This window comes from Pseudophryne corroboree, chromosome 4, assembly GCF_028390025.1.
Source record: "Pseudophryne corroboree isolate aPseCor3 chromosome 4, aPseCor3.hap2, whole genome shotgun sequence".
NCBI lineage: Eukaryota > Metazoa > Chordata > Amphibia > Anura > Myobatrachidae > Pseudophryne > Pseudophryne corroboree.
This window is the reverse complement of record NC_086447.1, coordinates 785738261-785754346: the sequence shown is the minus strand read 5'-3', so window position 1 is coordinate 785754346 and position 16086 is coordinate 785738261. Positions and strand designations below refer to the sequence as shown.

Here is a 16086-nt window from a genome sequence, read left to right as displayed (position 1 = left end):
GACATGATGTCCCAGATGTGCTCAATTGGATTCAGGTCTGGGGAACGGGTGGGCCAATCCATAGCATCAATGCCTTCATCTTGCAGGAACTGCTGACACACTCCAGCCACATGAGGTCTAGCATTTTCTTGCATTAGGAGGAACCCAGGGCCAACCGCACCAGCATATGGTCTCACAAGGGGTCTGAGGATCTCATCTCAGTACCTAATGGCAGTCAGGCTACCTCTGGCGAGCACATGGAGGGCTGTGCGGCCCCCCAAAGAAATGCCACCCCACACCATTACTGACCCACTCCCAAACCGGTCATGCTGGAGGATGTTGCAGGCAGCAGAACTTTCTCCTTGGCGTCTCCAGACTCTGTCTCGTCTGTCACATGTGCTCAGTGAGAACTTGCTTTTATCTGTGAAGAGCACAGGGCGCCAGTGGTGAATTTGCCAATCTTGGTGTTCTCTGGCAAATGCCAAACGTCCTGCATGGTGTTGGACTGTAAACAAAACCCCCACCTGTGGACGTCGGGCCCTCATACCACCCTCATGGAGTCTGTTTCTGATCATTTGAGTAGACACATGCCCATTTGTGGCTTGCTGGAGGTCATTTTGCAGGGCTCTGGCAGTGCTCCTCCTGTTCCTCCTTGCACAAAGGCGGAGGTAGCGGTCCTGCTGCTGGGTTGTTGCCCTCCTACGGCCTCCTCCACATCTCCTGATGTACTGGCCTGTCTCCAGGTAGCGCCTCCATGCTCTGGACACTACGCTGACAGACACAGCAAACCTTCTTGCCACAGCTCGCATTGATGTGCCATCCTGGATGAGCTGTACTACCTGAGCCACTTGTGTGGGTTGTAGACTCTGTCTCATGCTACCACTAGAGTGAAAGCACCGCCAGCTTTCAAAAGGGACCAAAACATCAGCCAGAATGCATAGGAGCTGAGAAGTGGTCTGTGGTCACCACCTGCAGAACAACTCCTTTATTGGGGGTGTCTTGCTAATTGCCTATAATTTCCACCTGTTGTCTATTCCATTTGCACAACAGCATGTGAAATTGATTGTCAATCAGTGTTGCTTCCTAAGTGGACAGTTTGATTTCACAGAAGTGTGATTGACTTGGAGTTACATTGTGTTGTTTAAGTGTTCCCTTTATTTTTTTAAGCAGTGTATATATATATATATATATATATATCCCCTGTATTAAATATATATATATATATATATATATATATACAGCGACTCCTAGCATGCAGCGGCACTCAGGGAAAAACACTCATGGGTGCTGACACCCCTTTGTCAAGGTGAACAAAACACCTTGACAAAGGGGTGTCAGCACCCCGAAACGTTGGATCTGTTTTTTTATCACTATGGAATAAATACCACTTGTTTGGAATACCCATGAGTGTTTTTCCCTGAGTGCCGCTGCATGCTAGGAGTCGCTGTATGTTCTACAGATTCCAGAGGGCACCGGGGCCGCGTGTATCGTGAAGGGTGAGTGCCAATCCGCTGCTGTATATATATATATATATATATATATACTTCCCCCTTCTTATCCTATTAAAAACACCATATTATATTCATAACAAACACCAACCACCTTTCTAAAGATATATAAAATAAAGCACTCATATAATAATCAAATGATGTTATAAACATGAATTGTATATAGTCTGTATGCAACCTGACATGTAATAGGTAACTAGTACTATCTTCAGTATGTTTACTCATCCTGTTCTTTGTGTTTGGTTCTAAAAAAACACATTAAAGCATGAGACTGATAATAGTGAAACTTATATTTTTGTATCACTCCTAACAATATATATATATATATATATATATATATATATATATATATATATATATATTTTCCTTCTATATATTGCTCTACTTTTTTTGGTGGTGGTGGGGGGGGGGGGGGGGGGTTGTTGCAAGAAAGGGAGCAAAAGGGCAAAGGGGAAAAGGGAGAGGAAAAAATTAAGTTGAAGGTGAGATGGTTTCAGCTCCAGGAGAATCATCGCAATATCTGCTTTTTAGCAGAACATAAGAATGGCTCCTGGCGACGCAGCTTAGCTGCGCCCGCAGGAGGCCTGCAGCCATGTTCTCGATCGTGGCTGCTATGTGTGAGGTCACGCAGCCGCCATGATCATGTCCCCAACACGCCCCCATTCACTCCCTACTGCCCCCGTTCCTCCGCCCCCGCAAAGCTCTGTCTCCTCCCTCGTCCGCCCTTGCCCCGCGATTGCCTCTGCCTGATTTACAGGCAGCGGCAATTGCATTTTCTGCACCCCCTGCAGAAAATGCAGGCGCAGGACGGGTGCTGCGCATGCGCCCGCATCTTTTTCTCAATATTTGAGGTTGGATCGCACACTGCGATCCAAACTGAATTAGGCCCCAAAACAATATGTGGCATGCATACATTCTGTGCACCCTGTGGAGGTATCTGCATACAAAATGCTACACTACAGTGTTGTCCTGGAAAACACAGTAACATAGCATTACGTATGGAGATACAGGCGCATTTGCACACAGAATATAGTTAAGCTACAGTACATATCAGTTTAATCAGCAGAGTCTGCTTATGCATCATATTCATATAGCAAAGTGAATAAGACACATTTATTGGCAAAAGAAGACACCTAACGCTAACGGAGTTGCACGGTACCTGTCAGCTCACTCTAGCTAGGCATCTGCCGCTGAATGGCGCATTGAGGAAAGATGTATGAGGATAAATCTGTACAACACAATCTGCATATGGACGCATGTGTGTGCCTTTTCGTGCGAATGTGCAGTAGGGAAATAAAAAGAAATGACGCACATCAATCTCTACATGATCCCAGTTCTATTTAAAATTTAAGTAAAAACATTCAAACACAAAATATTTTTGAGATTCCAGACATATAAATATGTATGTCCTGTTAATATGGTTCTAAGAAGCCAAGTGACCATCAACAAATTAAAAAAAAAAAAAAAGGACAAATGTAAAATATCAGTTCAATATTGTTTATTGAGAGTCAATACGGTAAAGCAGTATGTTTAAAGTAATAATGTGATATAATAAATAATAAATAAGATAAATACAGTTAAAAAGCATGTTGAACATGTAGACATCATGGCTCCTGCATTTCTCCATTGACATAGTGACTGTCGATAAACTTAATGCATCCCGTAAAATACATTATTATTAGGATAACTCAAAAGGAAATTCAATAAATTGGAATCTTCTAGCTATCCCCTTAATACTTCATTAAGTTGAAACTTGCTATGCTAACAATACTGCTACAAGGAAATGCTCAGAGACGCCCACTCTACCCCTGTGATTATTCAGAGTGTCAATCACAAGTAAGCTGGAGCCTTTACAGCTGTGTACAAATTGCAGTCTTAGGGCAGTATTCAAATGATATATCACGCCCAATCTCCTTTATAAAGTGATCCCCGTAATTGTGCATACCACGCCAATAGTAATCAGACAACGGTTGCTACTCCTGCATTTTTGAAAACCCCCCCCCCCATCAATTTCCCAAAATGCTCACTACCTGTCACTCAAATCCTGACTGAGTCCTCCAACACAAGTCAATTGCTGCACAAGTGCATTATGATTGTTGTGCATGCACAGAACAATAATAATCACTCAACTGCGCAGACATCAGCACTGCATCCACCTCTGAATCAGGCCAAAAGGGGATGCGGCCAGGATCCCAGCAGTTGGGATCCCAACAGTCAGAATGCAGATGGATCCCAATGGTAAGTACTGGGGTTATGGTGATGTATAGGGTGCTGGTTAGGGTGAGGCTGCAGGGTTGGGGGAGGTTAGGGATAGGTTGCGGAGGTGGGTTAGGCTGCTGGGATGGGTTACGGTTAGGCTGCGTGGGTGGGTTAGGGTTAGGGTTAGGCTGCGGAAGGGGGCAGCTAGGATTTGGCTGCAGGAGGAGTGGGTTATGGTTAGAGTTAAAATACTGGGATCCATTGGGATTTTGGCCATCAGGATGCTGTTGTCGGCATCCTGACCATTGGGATTGTGACTGCCGAGATTTCGTACCCAAACCCCTTAAAGAGATAGTACTGATTCGACCAGTCAAGGGGGATAAATATGCTAGATAATTATCGATCATACAGTATAAATCTACATACAGATGGGTCCACGGTTATCTTGACTAGTTTTCTGCGCCTAGGCACAACATGATTTATTAGCATAAACCCTTCATCTATTGTTCTCAGCTGCAATACAATACAGAGAACAATACAGCAGGGGATTAAGTCCGACTGGCCAGTCTCAGTTAATCCTATTAAAGGTCAAGATAAACGTGGACCCGTCTGTATGTGTTGAAAAACCTTAACATTTTAACATGACCCTACATAAAGTTTTTTAAGGAAGAAGAAAGGTTATTTAATACTGGCCTGCAAGATGGTATTTAACTATATACAAGTTTAAATACTAAAGAGCCAATGATTATTATCTGCCAAAAATTAAATAAAAAATGCATAATTCATCAGGAAGGCGAATAATGTCCTGTACTGGCTGTCTGACAGCTAAGCAAAATGTAGATAACTACATACAAAATTGTGTTAAAAATAAAACCTCCCTGCATACATCAAAGATACCATAGAGGTTAATAATACGCTGGCAGGATCTTTATATAATGGATACCTTAAATGTTATGTTCCTTTACTTATTACTATTATTATTATTATTATTACATAAGCTGAATGGGTGTGTGGTTTATGGTCCTTATTCAGGTTTGTTAGAAAACCAAAAAAGTTAGTAATTGGGCAAAACCATGTTGCACTGCAGGTGAAGGAGATGTAACATGTGACGAGAGATTTAGATTTGGGTGTGTCCCCCACCTCTGTTACTCAGGGCAGTGTAAGAACCCTCCTAGTTGCGCTCTTAGGGCCTAATTCAAGGATGATTACAAAAGCAAAATCTTCCTCTAATGGGCAAAACCATGTGCACTGCAGGTGGGGCAGATGTAACATGTGCAGAGAGAGTTAGATTTGGGTGGGGTGTGTTCAAACTGAAATCTAAATTGCAGTGTGGAAATGAAGTAGTCAGTATTTACCCTGCACAGAAACAATATAACCCACCCAAATCGAAATCTCTCTGCACATGTTACATCTGCCCCACCTGCAGTGCAGCATGGTTTTGCCCAGTTGCTAACTTTTTTTGGTTACTAACAAACCTGAATATCCCCCTATATCTTGCTATTCTACTTTAACCTGGAACATTAGGATAATTTACACCCTGCAAAGATGTACGTCCCGCTGACATTTCCAGAAAAACCACCAGATATTTTTACAGTTCTTTAAGTGTTTAAGGTGTTCTAGTTTGAATTATTATACTATTGGCTGCTTTGGTGGATTATTATCAGTACATTATAAAGTATATATTATTGACATTACTGCTCTCTGTTGCATAAATGGTCCAATGTTTCCAGATAAGCTTAAAATCCATATCATAACCATATGCTTTTTAATTACATTGTGGAGACCATGTACTTTACATACACCACAAATTTGCTCTCCTCATTATTTTCATTTTGTTTATCAAGTGGATAATTTCATTATTGTGGATCACCGGAGAAGCAGAAGCTCAAATTGACTTATTGTACTACTAAAATGCATTTTTTTAGTGAGGTCAAGGCATGGTCAGACCTATTCTACTTTCTTAAATTACAATGAACCTGTTTGAGACTGTTTGAGAATAAATCCATGGCTGGTTCGAGCATCTCTGTATACAGTATATACTGTATATATAAGAGACAAGCCTTTATGTTCCTCTTGGTTACCATGGGTTTTCACCTTTCAACTCTCCCATGTATACCATTTTTGCCCAGTCTCTTTCTTATACAGGTTGAGTCTCCCTTATCCAAAATGCTTGGGACCAGAGGTATTTTGGATATCGGATTTTTCCGTATTTTGGAATAATTGCATACCATAATGAGATATCATGGTGATGGGACCTAAATCTAAGCACAGAATGCATTTATGTTTCATATACACCTTATACACAAAGCCTGAAGGTCATTTTAGCCAATATTTTTTATAACTTTGTACATTAAACAAAGTGTGTCTACATTCACACAATTCATTTATGTTTCATATACAGCTTATAAACACAGCCTGAAGGTCATTTAATACAATATTTTTAATAAATTTGTGTATTAAACAAAGTTTGTGTACATTGAGTCATCAAAAAACAAAGGTTTCACTATCTCACTCTCACTCAAAAAAGTCCGTATTTCGGAATATTCCGTATTTCGGAATATTTGGATATGGGATACTCAACCTGTAGTAGAATTATAAATTCTGACCTTATAATGAGGCCTGTAGTTTCTTAGATGGTTTTTCTGGGCTCTTTTGTTACTATTTGGTGATCTGCTCTTGGAGGCATTCTGGTATACTGGCCACTGTTTCAAGTTTCCTCCAATTGGCAATTATACAGTAGCTCTCACCAGAGCATTAGACATTGCTTTGTAACCCTTTCCAGACTAATACATTTCAATAACAGTCTTTATCCACTCTTCTGGAATTTTATTTTATCATCCCATATAGAGCTACTTGTTGAGAAATTGTAGCCAACTTCACTTTGCAGGAAATTTTTTGTTTCACTGATGTTAAGATTCCACATAGCTATCAGTAATCAAGCCTGGTTGTATCTAGTGATGAGCGGGTTCGGTTCCTCGGAATCCGAACCCCCCCGAACTTCAGCCTTTTTACACGGGTCCGAGGCAGGTTCGAACCTTCCCGCCTTGCTCGGCTAACCCGAGCGCGCCCGAACGTCATCATCCCGCTGTCGGATTCTCGCGAGGCTCGAATTCTATCGCGAGACTCGGATTCTATATAAGGAGCCGCGCGTCGCCGCCATTTTCACACGTGCATTGAGATTGATAGGGAGAGGACGTGGCTGGCGTCCTCTCCGTTTATAGAGAAGAGAGTAGAGAGTTAGAGACACTATTTAGTATTTACTAATTTTGGGGAGCATATTAGGACTGGAGTACTACTACTTGCTGATAGTGTGACCAGTGACCATTGACCACCAGTTTAATTAATCCGTTCTCTGCCTGAAAAAAAACGATACACAGTGTGACACAGTCACATACCATATCTGTGCTCAGCCTCAGTGTGCTGCATCATCATATGTAATACTGTATATCTGACTGTGCTGAGTGCTCACTGCTCACACAGCTTAATTGTGGGGGAGACTGGGGAGCAGTTATAGCAGGAGTACATATTTTAAGTACAGTGCACACTTTTGCTGCCAGAGTGCCACTGCCAGTGTGACTGACCAGTGACCACTGACCACCAGTATATTGTGATTGTCTGCTGACCACCAGTATATTGTGATTGTCTGCCTGAAAAAGTTAAACACTCGTCGTGTGGTGTTTTTATAAACGCATTCTGCAGACAGTGTCCAGCAGGTCCGTCATTACATAATATATACCTGTCCGGCTGCAGTACTAGTGTGATATATATATATATATATATATATATATATATTTTAATTTTATCTCATTATCATCCAGTCTATATTAGCAGCAGACACAGTACGGTAGTCCACGGCTGTAGCTACCTCTGTGTCGGCAGTTGCTCGTCCATCCATAATTGTATACCACCTACCCGTGGTTTTTTTTTCTATCTTCTTGATACTAGTAGCTTACTTTAGGAGTCTGCAGTGCTGACATACAGTGTCCAGCAGGTCCGTCATTACATAATATATACCTGTCCGGCTACAGTACTAGTGTGATATATATATATATATATATATATATTTTAATTTTATCTCATTATCATCCAGTCTATATTAGCAGCAGACACAGTACGGTAGTCCACGGCTGTAGCTACCTTTGTGTCGGCAGTCGCTCGTCCATCCATAATTGTATACCACCTACCCGTGGTTTTTTTTTCTATCTTCTTGATACTAGTAGCTTACTTTAGGAGTCTGCAGTGCTGACAGACAGTGTCCAGCAGGTCCGTCATTACATAATATATACCTGTCCGGCTGCAGTACTAGTGTGATATATATATATATATTTTAATTTTATCTCATTATCATCCAGTCTATATTAGCAGCAGACACAGTACGGTAGTCCATGGCTGTAGCTACCTCTGTGTCGGCAGTCGCTCGTCCATCCATAATTGTATACCACCTACCCGTGGTTTTTTTTTTCTATCTTCTTGATACTAGTAGCTTACTTTAGGAGTCTGCAGTGCTGACAGACAGTGTCCAGCAGGTCCGTCATTACATAATATATACCTGTCCGGCTGCAGTACTAGTGTGATATATATATATATATTTTAATTTTATCTCATTATCATCCAGTCTATATTAGCAGCAGACACAGTACGGTAGTCCATGGCTGTAGCTACCTCTGTGTCGGCAGTGGCTCGTCATCCATAAATATACTAGTATCCATCCATCTCCATTGTTTACCTGAGGTGCCTTTTAGTTGTGCCTATTAAAATATGGAGAACAAAAATGTTGAGGTTCCAAAAATAGGGAAAGATCAAGATCGACTTCCACCTCGTGCTGAAGCTGCTGCCACTAGTCATGGCCGAGACGATGAAATTCCATCAACGTCGTCTGCCAAGGCCGATGCCCAATGTCATAGTACAGAGCATGTAAAATCCAAAACACCAAATATCAGTAAAAAAAGGACTCAAAAATCTAAAATAAAATTGTCGGAGGAGAAGCGTAAACTTGCCAATATGCCATTTACCACACGGAGTGGCAAGGAACGGCTGAGGCCCTGGCCTATGTTCATGGCTAGTGGTTCAGCTTCACATGAGGATGGAAGCACTCAGCCTCTCGCTAGAAAAATGAAAAGACTCAAGCTGGCAAAAGCACAGCAAAGAACTGTGCATTCTTCGAAATCCCAAAATCAAAAGGAGAGTCCAATTGTGTCGGTTGCGATGCCTGACCTTCCCAACACTGGACGTGAAGAGCATGCGCCTTCCACCATTTGCACGCCCCCTGCAAGTGCTGGAAGGAGCACCTGCAGTCCAGTTCCTGATAGTCAGATTGAAGATGTCAGTGTTGAAGTACACCAGGATGAGGAGGATATGGGTGTTGCTGGCGCTGGGGAGGAAATTGACAAGGAGGATTCTGATGGTGAGGTGGTTTGTTTAAGTCAGGCACCCGGGGAGACACCTGTTGTCCATGGGAGGAATATGGCCATTGACATGCCTGGTGAAAATACCAAAAAAATCAGCTCTTCGGTGTGGAAGTATTTCAACAGAAATGCGGACAACATTTGTCAAGCCGTGTATTGCCTTTGTCAAGCTGTAATAAGTAGGGGTAAGGACGTTAACCACCTCGGAACATCCTCCCTTATACGTCACCTGCAGCGCATTCATAATAAGTCAGTGACAAGTTCAAAAAGTCGATGGTCATCCCAGAGGGGAAGTCGTAAGACCACTTTTACTACTTCCACAAAGCAATTGACTGTCCAACAGTCCTTTGCGAGGAAGATGAAATATCACAGCAGTCATCCTGCTGCAAAGCGGATAACTGAGGCCTTGGCATTCTGGGTGGTGAGAAACGTGGTTACGGTATCCATCATTACTGCAGAGCCAACTAGAGACTTGTTGGAGGTACTGTGTCCCCGGTACCAAATACCATCTAGGTTCCATTTCTCTAGGCAGGCGATACCGAAAATGTACACAGACCTCAGAAAAAGAGTCACCAGTGTCCTAAAAAATGCAGCTGTACCCAATGTCCACTTAACCACGGACATGTGGACAAGTGGAGCAGGGCAGGGTCAGGACTATATGACTGTGACAGCCCACTGGGTAGATGTATGGACTCCCGCCGCAAGAACAGCAGCGGCGGCACCAGTAGCAGCATCTCGCAAACGCCAACTCTTTCCTAGGCAGGCTACGCTTTGTATCACCGCTTTCCAGAATAGCCACACAGCTGAAAACCTCTTACGGCAACTGAGGAAGATCATCGCGGAATGGCTTACCCCAATTGGACTCTCCTGTGGATTTGTGGCATCGGACAACGCCAGCAATATTGTGTGTGCATTAAATCTGGGCAAATTCCAGCACGTCCCATGTTTTGCACATACCTTGAATTTGGTGGTGCAGAATTATTTAAAAAATGAGAGGGGCGTGCAAGAGATGCTGTCGGTGGCCAGAAGAATTGCGGGACACTTTCGGCGTACAGGCACCACGTACAGAAGACTGGAGCACCACCAAAAACGCCTGAACCTGCCCTGCCATCATCTGAAGCAAGAAGTGGTAACGAGGTGGAATTCAACCCTATATATGCTTCAGAGGTTGGAGGAGCAGCAAAAGGCCATTCAAGCCTATACAATTCAGCACGATATAGGAGGTGGAATGCACCTGTCTCAAGCGCAGTGGAGAATGATTTCAACGTTGTGCAAGGTTCTGCTGCCCTTTGAACTTGCCACACGTGAAGTCAGTTCAGACACTGCCAGCCTGAGTCAGGTCATTCCCCTCATCAGGCTTTTGCAGAAGAAGCTGGAGACATTGAAGGAGGAGCTAACACAGAGCGATTCCGCTAGGCATGTGGGACTTGTGGATGGAGCCCTTAATTCGCTTAACGAGGATTCACGGGTGGTCAATCTGTTGAAATCAGAGCACTACATTTTGGCCACCGTGCTCGATCCAAGATTTAAAACCTACCTTGGATCTCTCTTTCCGGCAGACACAAGTCTGCTGGGGTTCAAAGACCTGCTGGTGAGAAAATTGTCAAGTCAAGCGGAACGCGACCTGTCAACATCTCCTCCTTCACATTCTCCCGCAACTGGGGGTGCGAGGAAAAGGCTCAGAATTCCGAGCCCACCCGCTGGCGGTGATGCAGGGCAGTCTGGAGCGACTGCTGATGCTGACATCTGGTCCGGACTGAAGGACCTGCCAACGATTACGGACATGTCGTCTACTGGCACTGCATATGATTCTCTCCCCATTGAAAGAATGGTGGAGGATTATATGAGTGACCGCATCCAAGTAGGCACGTCAGACAGTCCGTACTTATACTGGCAGGAAAAAGAGGCAATTTGGAGGCCCTTGCACAAACTGGCTTTATTCTACCTAAGTTGCCCTCCCACAAGTGTGTACTCCGAAAGAGTGTTTAGTGCCGCCGCTCACCTTGTCAGCAATCGGCGTACGAGGTTACTTCCAGAAAATGTGGAGAAGATGATGTTCATTAAAATGAATTATAATCAATTCCTCCGTGGAGACATTGACCAGCAGCAATTGCCTCCACAAAGTACACAGGGAGCTGAGATGGTGGATTCCAGTGGGGACGAATTGATAATCTGTGAGGAGGGGGATGTACACAGTGATATATCGGAGGATGATGATGAGGTGGACATCTTGCCTCTGTAGAGCCAGTTTGTGCAAGGAGAGATTAATTGCTTCTTTTTTGGTGGGGGTCCAAACCAACCCGTCATTTCAGTCACAGTCGTGTGGCAGACCCTGTCACTGAAATGATGAGTTGGTTAAAGTGTGCATGTCCTGTTTATACAACATAAGGGTGGGTGGGAGGGCCCAAGGACAATTCCATCTTGCACCTCTTTTTTCTTTCATTTTTCTTTGCGTCATGTGCTGTTTGGGGAGTATTTTTCTGAAGGGCCATCCTGCGTGACACTGCAGTGCCACTCCTAGATGGGCCAGGTGTTTGTGTCGGCCACTTGGGTCGCTTAGCTTAGTCATCCAGCGACCTCGGTGCAAATTTTAGGACTAAAAATAATATTGTGAGGTGTGAGGTGTTCAGAATAGACTGAAAATGAGTGGAAATTATGTTTTTTTAGGTTAATAATACTTTGGGATCAAAATGACCCCCAAATTCTATGATTTAAGCTGTTTTTTTAGGGTTTTTTGAAAAAAACACCCGAATCCAAAACACACCCGAATCCGACAAAAAAAATTCGGTGAGGTTTTGCCAAAACGCGGTCGAACCCAAAACACGGCCGCGGAACCGAACCCAAAACCAAAACACAAAACCCGAAAAATTTCAAGTGCACATCTCTTGTATCTAGTCTAATTGAACTCAACTCCATTCAATTTGGTTTGTTGGCTGAACTAAGTAAGTATTATTTCACACAGGGCCAGTTCGTGTTGGATAGCTTTTTTCCTTCAATAAAAGGCAGATAATCTAAATAATTATTTTTGCTCAGTATTCACTACAGAAAGAGAAGGGAAGGGACCACAGTTAATTTGCAAGGACATTCATAAAAATAAGGTAGATAAAAATAAGGTAGATGAAAGTACATTTACAAAGGAGAAGGTCAAAACAGAACTCTCGCTGCTGAAAGTAGATAAATCAATGGGACCAGATGGGATACATCCAAGGACAGCAAAAAAGCTTAAACAATTGCTGACAGCACCATTAATGGAATTATTCAACCGATCAGTAGCTATAGTTGCAAAAGTGAAAGCAAGGATGAAGCAAGTAACTGTAGATGAGTAAACCTTACATCAGTAGAAGGGAAAGTAATAGAAACGCTATTAAAAGAAAGAGTTGTGGAATATCTTAAATCAAACCACTTACAGGTTCCCAAACAGCATGGGGAGGGAAAGGGGGGGGGGGGGGGGGAGATCATGCCAATCAAAAATGTTATTGACTTTTTGGACTTCTGACTTTCAAATCTTTTAGACTTTTGACGCCAGTAGCCACTAGATGGCGCCGAATGGAGATATTCGAAAAGTGGGCTTTTCCGGATCGCAGTTATTAGTTTAGTGGGGTTTATCTGCTTTGTGAGGGTACACCCGACACTAATGAGTGCTATCAGTGCGATAGGGGGCCTCAAATGAATGAATATCGCCCCCTGCAATCTCACGTCACTTTAGCCAGAGATCGGGAGCGATACAATTTGAATTTCCCCACATGACTAAAATAATAGGTCAACTTTTGTAAGGCATTTGACGCAGTCCCACATTGCAGACTGCTAAATAAATGCGAAAGTGTAGGACTGGATTATAAAACAGTTAAATGGATAACAATCTGGGGCTGTATGTAATGCAGTGCAAGATTGCCTGAGCGCAGAGATTCTGGCCAAACTCGTATATTTTTTTAAAGTGCCAATCATTTACAAGGCAAAACCAACCTGGTATTGCCTTGTAAATGATTGCCAATTTAAAAAGAGTTCAGCCAGAATCATGGAGCGCCGGCCATCTCGCACTACATTACATATAGCCCCTGGTTGCAGAGGATAGGAAACAGACAGTTGTAGTAAATGGAGTGCATTCTATGGAGCGAAATGTTACCAGTGGAGTACCCCAGGGATCTGTACTTGGACCAGTGCTATTTAATGTCTTTGTTGGTGACATTGCAAACAGCATTGAAGGGAAAGTACAGTATTCCTTGTTGCAGATGACACAAAGATATGCAGCAGGGTAGACATATCAGGAGATGTTAAACAAATGAAACATGGAAACTAGGGAGGCCAATCCCGGGCATTTTTTTCAATCTCGGGATTTGGGATTTAAAAATGGTCAATCCTGGGATAACTGGGATGGGCTAGGGTTAAAAAAAATACTTACCTTGCTCAGGTCCAGCTGCCGGTGGGTCAGGGCGGCAGGCAGCGGTGCTGTCAGCGGGTCTGGGCAGCAGTCGGCAGGTGCGGCAGACAGTGAGTATGGGTGGCAGAGGCAGGTGCGGTCATTTCAGGCCGGCGGTGAGGCTTGCGCTGTGCTGCACAGAGTGACCTCTATCACCATATCACGATGCGCAGTTGCACAGCTGGGCTGCATCTGAGCCGTATGCTGAGTATCCCTTATCCAAAATGCTTGGGACCAGAAGTATTTTGGATATCAGATTTTTCCGTATTTTGGAATAACTGCATACCATAATGAGATATCATGGCGATGGGACCCAAGTCTAAGCACATAATGCATTTATGTTTCATATACACCTTATACACACAGCAGGAAGGTCATTTTAGCCAATATTTTTAATAACTTTGTGCATTAAACAAAGTGTGTGTGCATTCACACAATTCATTTATGTTTCATAAACACCTTATACACAAAGCCTGAAGGTCATTTAATACAATATTTTTAATAACTTTGTGTATTAAACAAAGTTAGTGTACATTGAGCCATCAGAAAACAAAGGTTTCACTATCTCACTCTCACTCAAAAAATTCTGTATTTCAGAATATTCTGTATTTCGGAATATTTGGATATGGGATACTCAACCTGTACTGTATTTAGAATGTGAATCCTATGCAAATTAAGAGATCCAACAGCAGAGATGAGGCAGCCCTAATTGTCACAGATAGTCATAGAAATTTGGGCACAATACGGCATTTCAGCTGCAATGAGGAGTGGTCCATCATGTTAACCAAATCAAAGAGATTGGCAATTAAGTACTTATTGCTATAAAAGTTGGAACAATTAAAGCCTGTATGAGAATTGGAGCAAGGACAAAAGTTACAGTGATCCAATGTGCTTTACATAGAAGATGGGAACAAAACTTATATCCATAATTGTTCTAGAATAGAGAGGCCATAGGGTTCACTTCACTAAAGGAAAGTGCATTGTGCAAAACAGAAAAGGGACAGTCACAGCTACAGGCACACGGTATCAGCAATTGTACATCCATGATTTCCAGGGCTGTTATGCAATCATGACAACTGAGTCACAGTCACTGGAACTGTGGCATAGAAGATTTGGTCACATTGGATATGACAGTGTTCAAAGGCTACAGAACAGGATGGTCACAGAAATGTCAGTGACTAACACAGAGAAACCCGTATGTGACAACTGTATATTAGGGAAACAAAGTTGTCAGCCATTTTCCAAGTCAGTAAGCCGAGCTACAAAACACTTCAGATACAGCAGTACATTCCGATGTATGTGGGCCAATGAAAGTAAAATCAGTAAGTAGATACAGATACTTTGTAACATTCAAAGATCACAAGTGCATCATTCACAAGAATTACACACATGTACTTCATCAGACAGAAATCTGAAGTAGTAAAGAAAATTGCACACTGCAAGAGACTTGTAGAGACTCAAACTGGTCCAGATGCTCAAGACCCTGGGATCTGATAATGGTGTAGGATATCTAAACAGAGAGGTGGAGTCAGGGACGGACTGCCGTCTGGCACTTCTGGCAAAAGCGAGAAGGGCCGATGCGCAGGTGGGCCAGTCCGGTCACAGAGAAGCTGGGAAGGCCATGCATAGCCGTAACCTGGTGGAGAAAGAAAGATATATGCTGAAGGATGCAGTCCTATTCATATAGCTTTGGGTGGAAGCCGTGTCCACAGTAGTTTATCTCAAAATCGTTCTCCTACAGTTGCCCTAAAGAACATATTACCTATTGAAGCATAGATAAAGAGAAAACTAAGTATAAAACATCTCAAAAGTTTTGGAAGTATTGCCCAACAAAACAGAAGATGCAAGCTGAATTTAAAATTACTGAAATTAATCATGCTTAGCTACAGCTATGAAAGTAAAGGTAACAGATTTTTGAATCCAAGTACCAAAACGCTTGTCAAGTTTAGAGATGTTATCTTCAAAAAACAGGGCAAGGAACAGAAAAATTGGAATTTGATACACAAAACAAATACATGTCACTGGACAAGACAGTGACTGGAGATGTATCTGAACTAGAGGCTACCAGCATGGAAGTTCAGCACAAAAAAGTTCTGCAACATCAAATATTGGCAAGCCACTAAGAGGTTTAATGAAGAATTTACAAATATTGCATTTAGTGAGCCACAAGACATCCAGAAGCCAAAGTCAAAATCAGACTGGCGCAAGTAGAAGTCCAAGATAGGCAAAGGTTCTTTGCAGGAATTAAAGGGCACAAGTGAGAAAGACATCCAGAATCAGAGTGACAGCATCAGAGTGGCAGCAATCCAGAATCAGACATCAGAATCAGACATCCAGAATCAGAGTGACAGCAATCCTGAGTTTGTGAGTCAAGAGACAGTTGTAGTGGTCCAAATTGTAAGGGGACTCTTGCTGATGTGTCTATCAAGAAGCCTTGATCAAAGTCACATGATGTGTTGATTTTTTTATGTGTCCTTATTATCCTTGTTTCCTTTTCTGGTCGCTATGAGAATGTCTTATTGAATTTTTGTGTAATGAGGAGAAGCTTGTAGCAAAGGAGGTGATGAAAGTAGAGTGT

At 42.7% G+C, this 16086-nt stretch overlaps 1 protein-coding gene across 1 annotated transcript in view; it reads left to right on the top strand.

Moving 5' to 3' along the window:
* The first annotated feature begins 3647 nt into the window (after positions 1 to 3647).
* The window catches only part of KCNG3 (potassium voltage-gated channel modifier subfamily G member 3), an 80916-nt gene continuing 68477 nt past the window's right edge, over positions 3648 to 16086 (top strand). The window contains exon 1 of the transcript XR_010176178.1: positions 3648 to 3725. The gene's annotated coding sequence lies outside the window, so the exon portion shown is untranslated. The remainder of the gene's footprint in view (positions 3726 to 16086) is intronic.